Source organism: Lepisosteus platostomus, chromosome 26 (assembly GCF_059453375.1).
Source record: "Lepisosteus platostomus isolate fLepPlt1 chromosome 26, fLepPlt1.hap1, whole genome shotgun sequence".
NCBI classification, from domain to species: domain Eukaryota; kingdom Metazoa; phylum Chordata; class Actinopteri; order Semionotiformes; family Lepisosteidae; genus Lepisosteus; species Lepisosteus platostomus.
In genome coordinates, this window is record NC_142636.1 from 8086179 (window position 1) to 8092105 (window position 5927).

General features: G+C 45.5%; 1 non-coding gene across 1 annotated transcript; it reads left to right on the forward strand.

Annotated features, from left to right (window-relative positions):
• The first annotated feature begins 1754 nt into the window (after positions 1 to 1754).
• trnas-uga (transfer RNA serine (anticodon UGA)) lies at positions 1755 to 1836 on the forward strand. The gene has a single exon. It is a non-coding gene; the product is annotated as a tRNA-Ser (tRNA).
• The last annotated feature ends 4091 nt before the right edge of the window (positions 1837 to 5927 follow it).

Below are 5927 nucleotides of genomic sequence, written 5' to 3' on the forward strand. Positions count from 1 at the left end.
ACACAGAGAGAATGCACTCTGCTCTGGTGCCGGACTGTGGGCAGAAAGAATTCAAGAGGTTTTGCGAGGCGGGGAAGCGAGAGACTAACTTCACGGTTTACAAGAAAACCAAAGCTAGCGGAGTGTGTCACTGCTCTCTTACTGGCGATGACTCAGCCGGCCTGAGGACTCTCGGTTTGGGGCGTCGCTGTGATTGTGGATAGGAATCGCTCTCCTCCTACAAACTGCTGCCCTGAACCCGGAGTATATTTTTTTCTTATTTTTTTTCTTTATTATTTGAGTCCCAGCAATATTGCTTTTTGCGTCTTGAGAAAGATATTTTGCCAGCACTACAAACAGTTTAATAATAAAAACACAGTTCATCAACTTGTTTGGAGGAGTTTGATTTTTTTAAAAGTAAGTGTTTACATGTCTTAATCTGTTGCATTTGGCATTGAATGCACTGGCATTTTAACAGTTTATTGGGTTTTCCAGACTCTTAACCTATTTAACGCTGATACCATGCTCATGGAGAGTACCATTCCACACAACATTTCCAATAGCAGAATGCTTGTCAAGAAATGAAATTGTACCACAGTGTTTACATTTTGTTTGGTGTGGCAAGGCTGCTAAGTCTTTTCAGACTAATATTTTGATGCCCTGGGTTATATTTTCTGATTAAATGAGTGTTAGGTTGCATTGAAGAAAATCTGAACCCTAACCCTAACTACCCAAACCCTTAGCTAGGGTTAGGGTAAGTGTTATTAGAAAACATAGAGGATGTTTGATGGCATGGAATTTTCCTGCTGTCAGCAGTATTGTGAATATAGTTGACCCTTACCTGAATGAAAACAGGACATAAAGAAAGGGTTTCAGAAATCAAACAAAGCTTTATTCCCGTGCTCACAGTCTGGGTAATTGGAGACAGCGCTGTTCTGCTTCCTATGGACGGGTTTTTCGCACGAAGCTGTATTGAACATTATTTCTCGCGTAGTGAACGTGTGTACACAGCGGTCCCCCGGGTTCCAGTTAGAGCGTAATTACGTATCGATGAAGAACCGGAGGTTTAAAAAAAGATAATCAGCTCACTGATAGTTTGATGTAGAAGCTGTAGAAATTTCCACAAGTCGTGGTCTTTAAAATGCATTTGGTTTGAAGGCGTCCTTTTTTTGCTAAGGGTGTCCATTGCGAAGATATGGACAAAAGAATATTCGTGCGTGGTAAAAAAAATCCTAAAAACGACAAAGTGAAGGCTGAGAAAACAGTCACAATGTACTTTATACACAAAGCGAGTGTTTTCGTAACCCTAGGAGGTTTCGTGAAAGCGCTACAGGCGTGCCGAAATCGTTTTCGAAGTTCACGCTAACTTTACCCCGGTGTTTGGAAAGAGGGAATCTAAAGCTGTGTCCAGGGTGTTCTGGGCACGTTTGTTGCTTTTGTTTAGTCTATTTGATTTTCTTTTGTTTGTGTGGGTAGTTCGTTTCTCATTTGTTTTCTATTTTGTGGTTCAGACCTTTTATTTCCTTGTAATTTTAGTCTTTTTTTACTTTATAATTCTGTCTTTTTTTAATTAAAAACATCTCCGTGTTTCGGAGCAAGGCGCCTGAGCCAAGAGCTAGAAAGAGCGGCTGTCGTGTCTGTTTTTTCCCTTTTCAGCTCGAGTGATGTAAAAGCGAAGACGGACGAGGGTAATACGCGCGGTCCAGAAAGTCTACGTCCGCGGGCTGAGTTACAGCGATTCTCCGCACGACCCGAGGCCACGCTTGTGTCCTCAGGTAGTCGTGGCCGAGTGGTTAAGGCGATGGACTTGAAATCCATTGGGGATTCCCCGCGCAGGTTCGAATCCTGTCGACTACGAGAAGACCTTTTGGACGACCTCGACGGCAGGACGGGCTTTGAACAACTTATTTCAATGGATTGACACCACTAGAAACATCCCCCCGGTGATGGGTTGAGTGCGGAGCTTACTGAAACACGCAGAAGTGTCTGTGCTTCTGTTTCTCAAGAGGCAGCGATAATCTGCCCCCAGAGAGAGCTGCAGAAACGCACTGTCTGTGGATGAAGGCGAGTAGCGCCACGACAAGAAAGCGAAGCCTTTTTCTCGGCAGACCTGCCGAGGCTACTTGCCAGCCCGAGACACGGCTAGGATAGACGGGGAGAGGAGGAGGTCTGCCCCCTGAGCGAGCGCAGGTAAGGGGGTCGGCGGCGTGAGCACGTGGTGAGGCTTTTCCGGGAAAAAACAACTCAGCTGTAGCCGAGCGCATCGTGACACGAAGGGTCCTTAATCAAGGCTGAAAACTGCAAGTGTGCTTCGTGATTTCGTGGAAGCCTTCTTTAGGTGTCTAAATCTAATTATTGTTCTGTAACTGCTGCTTTTTTTTAACCTTAACGAGATGTGTGCACATATACTGTTTTCCTGAAACATTGTTTTCTTTCTTCTCTCTTCAGCACAGGAATAAACCTATTACTCGTTCCTCTGCAGCCTACGCATGCCGACGCAGCTACCACATCTGAACATATACTGTTTTGGGTGTATATATATTTTTTTAATATCAAGTTTTCTTTTTTGCGACTCTTTGTCTTCATGAGTGAAAAGACAATAATGTTCTTAGAAATCGAAACTCGATTTCGTCCCAGTTTTTGTTTACGAGAAGCCTCGGTGCTCGGCAGCGAGTGTCATTGGCGTCATTGGCGTTCGGTAAAGCGATCGTCAAGAGGCGTTTCCGGCCCGTGAAAGCAGCAGACCTTTAAAGAGGATGCCGGGTCATTAAGAATTATAAAGAACCTGCTTTGTACAAGACTGCTGCAGGTTTACCCGTACAGTATGGACCGGTTATATATAATTACGAGCCCTGTTTAGAAAAGCAAATTCATAAAACTGTACTAGGTCTAGGATAACATGTTTTGTTAGGATCACTATGTGTTATGTTGACCCAAAACAGTACTGGAAACGTTACCGTATCACATTTACGGATCAGTAATATCTGAAAATATTTGTATTTGTTCACAAGAAGGTCTTCCATATTGTTTTTGAATTGGAAAGTTTTCACGGTTGTGCACTAACTCGCCCATCCATCCTCTAACGGAATCATCCAGGAGCCGGAGCCTATCTCCGCAAGCAATGGCAGACACCAATACAGGGCCAGTTTTCCCAGAAGCCAGTTAACCCACCAGCAGGTCTGGACTGCAGGTGGAAATATGGCAATAAAGTTCAAGTTCAAGTTCTAAACCGGAGCACCTGGAGGAAAACCATGCGGACACAGGGAGAACATGCAAACTCCACACAGACAGCACCCTGGCAATTCAACCTTAGGGCAACTTCATGAAGTTGGCCTTGATGTCATAAACACCATGGAAGCGCTGGTCGGGACAGTCATGGCTAAATGTTTCCGTGTGGCTTTGCAGGAGAATTGTGTTGCCTGTAATAAATAATGACAAAGAAAAAATTGTGTGAGTTATTTGTCACTTGAGGTTAGAGCCATATCACCCTGCAACTCACAACTGGCAACCCACCGAAGCTAAGTAGGTGTGAGCCTGGTCAGTACCTGGATGGGAGACTCCTGGGAAAAACTAAGGTTGCTGCTGGAAGAGTTTTTAGTGGGGCCAGCAGGGGGCGCTCACCCTGCGGTCCATGTGGGTCCTAATGTCCCAGTGTAGTGACGGGGACACTATACTGTAAACAGGTGCCGTCCTTCGGATGAGATGTAAAACCGAGGTCCTGACTCTCTGTGGTCATTAAAAATCCCAGGGTGTCTCTTGAAAAGAGTAGGGGTGTAACCCCGGCGTCCTGGCCAAATTTCCCATTGGCCCTTACCAATCAATCTTACCAATAATCCCCATCTATCAATTGGCTTCATTACTCTGCTCCCCACTGATAGCTGGTGTGTGGGGAGCGTTCTGGCGCACTATGGCTGCCGTCGCATCATCCAGGTGGGGCTACACATTGGTGGTGGTGGAGGGGATCCCCATTACCTGTAAAAGCTTTGAGTGGAGTGTCCAGAAAAGCGCTATATAAGTGTAAGCTATTATTATTATTATTATAACTGTTTGGACTTGGCCAGGAGTAGGTGATGGTCAGATATTCTTTAATATAGATAGATAAGACTTTATTGATCCAGAAGGGAAATTGATGAAATATGTAGAACCACAGAATATTAAAAGGGTGTACTTTATTCCCATCACTGCTCACGGTGCTCTCTATCAGAAATGGTGGCTTTATAGCCTCTCCCAGGTGAACAGGAGTGCGAGTCAATCATTTTAAGATTATCCTCAATCATTTTCCTGCCTTAAACTGCCGGTCTGTTGTTTCAGACTTTCACATTCATAGGGTATACATTCACAGTTAACAAAACGGTTTATTTAGTATTAATTAGGTTTCGGGTTGCTCCGGCCCTTATATTACTCCTGTCCTGGAGTCCTTGCACTGGCTGCCGGTCAGGTTTCATGACTTCAGCATCCTCCTGCGCACCTATAAGGCTCTGCAAGGCTTGGCATCTCAGTAATTGTCTGAACTTCTGTCATCCTACTCCCAACCTCTCAACCTTCACTCTCCTAATTCTGGCCTCCTGTCTTTCCCCCAAGCCTCTCAGCATGCTATGGGTGACAGGGCCTTCTCCTGCTGTGCCCCAGAGCTCTGGAATGCTATCCCTAAGGGTATTAGAGAGCCACCTTCCCTGAGCGCTTTCAAACCCAGACTCAAAACCTTCCTCTTCAGAAGGGCTTTTAACTCTATTTTCTTAGGAGACTCAGGTCCTTTGGTGTGTGTGGAACACTGCTACACATTTTTTATGAATCAGTGGTGGCGGCGTCCATCTTCTACGCTGTTGTGTGCTGGGGCAGCAGCATCATGACAAAAGATGCAAATAGGCTCAAGAAACTAATCAAGAAGGCTGGCTCTGTGTTGGGGCTGAGCCTTGACCCCCTGGAGCTGGTGGCTGAGAGGAGAATGCTGACCAAGCTGACAGCCATCATGAACAACACCTCTCGTCCTCTTCATGGGACTGTTACTGGACAGCGGAGCACTTTTAGTATCAGACTGCTCCAGCTACGGTGTTCAAGGGAACGATTCCGCAGGTCCTTCCTCCCGGCGGCTGTCAGGGTGTATAACGCTGCCCTAGGCTGGGACTGTTAGCCCTTCATCTGCTCGTCTATGGACAGCATGTTTACTCCATTGTACTTTTTGGACAATCAGTCTGTATAAACCTATGCAAATTTTGCACATATTTTATTGTTTTTACAGTGACTATGATCAGCACATTTTGCACACACCTTTGTATTTATTTATTTTGTTGTCTTTTGTTTTATAACTATTCTGATGCCTTTTTTGCTTGTCTTGGGCTGGACTGCTGTAACACATCAATTTCACTACGGGATTAATAAAGTATTATCTATCTATCTAATTCATGTCTGTGTGCTGCACCATGGCATTTTCTACAGCTTCTAAACCCTTTGTATTGTAACGCTTACGGCCGACAGGCACTGTGTAAGAGCCGGCGTACCAGAGCAGGTGACGTCACCGCCCATCCCTGTGATAGCAGGACTACAGCTATTGGGCTGTGGCGAGATCTCTCTTTGGCTCACCGGGCTGGGTCGCTGCAGAGAGACGCGTGAGTCCCGGGTTCGAGCCCCCGATGGTGGGGGGCCGACCTAATGCGGCAAGGGCGCCCGCCTGAGCCCCCGTTGCGTTCCAGTATTATTGCACTAACTTTTTTATCTCCTATCATTGTTTTTATTCTTACCGTAAAGCGCTTTGAAAAGCTACTCTTAAAAGCGCAATATATAACAAAGTTTCTTTTTATTATTATCATCATCGCAATACCGTGTCGTATAACCTTATGCCAAGGGATTAGGCTAGAGATGTTCACTTTCAGATGGCGGTACCCGCCACTCCAGTAGGTGGCAGTGACAAGCAGCGCTTTCACGAGTAAAGCGGAAAACACAGCCGAGAT